The sequence below is a fragment of the Apteryx rowi genome, unplaced genomic scaffold (assembly GCF_003343035.1).
Source record: "Apteryx rowi isolate R43461 unplaced genomic scaffold, aptRow1 scaffold_2, whole genome shotgun sequence".
Lineage (NCBI taxonomy): Eukaryota > Metazoa > Chordata > Aves > Apterygiformes > Apterygidae > Apteryx > Apteryx rowi.
Window position 1 is genome coordinate 4,708,035 of NW_020448307.1, and position 449 is coordinate 4,708,483.

Consider the following 449-nt stretch of genomic DNA (forward strand, 5'->3'; position numbering starts at 1 on the left):
TCCAGTGCAGACATGCCACCACCACAGAACAACCCCCCAAATCGCCAATTGGGGGCACTGGGTGTACTGGGCTTTGCCAGTGAGGCGCCATTACAGCACCGGCGCCTGCCAGGGGCCCGCAGCCCCTTCCTCGTGGAGAGGGCAGCTCTTTTTAACTCCTCCATCTTGTGGTGGATTAATTTTCCGTCAAAAAAGCCGGAAGACCCCCGCGCCAATTCCGATTTGGTCTGTGGGGGGGCTGCAGCAGCAGCGCGGACCTCCGGCGCGGCCGCCCCTTCCCTTTCCCTTCCCCTCCCCCTCCCCCCCTCTCCACAGCGCAGCTCGGCTCTTCCCGCCCCGTCCGCTTCCTCCCGGCCGCGGGGGGGACGGCGCGCATGCGCACTGCGCCGCCCGCGAGCTTCCCTCTCCCCCCCCGCCCGCTCTCCCGCCTCCTGGCGCGCACATCCGGG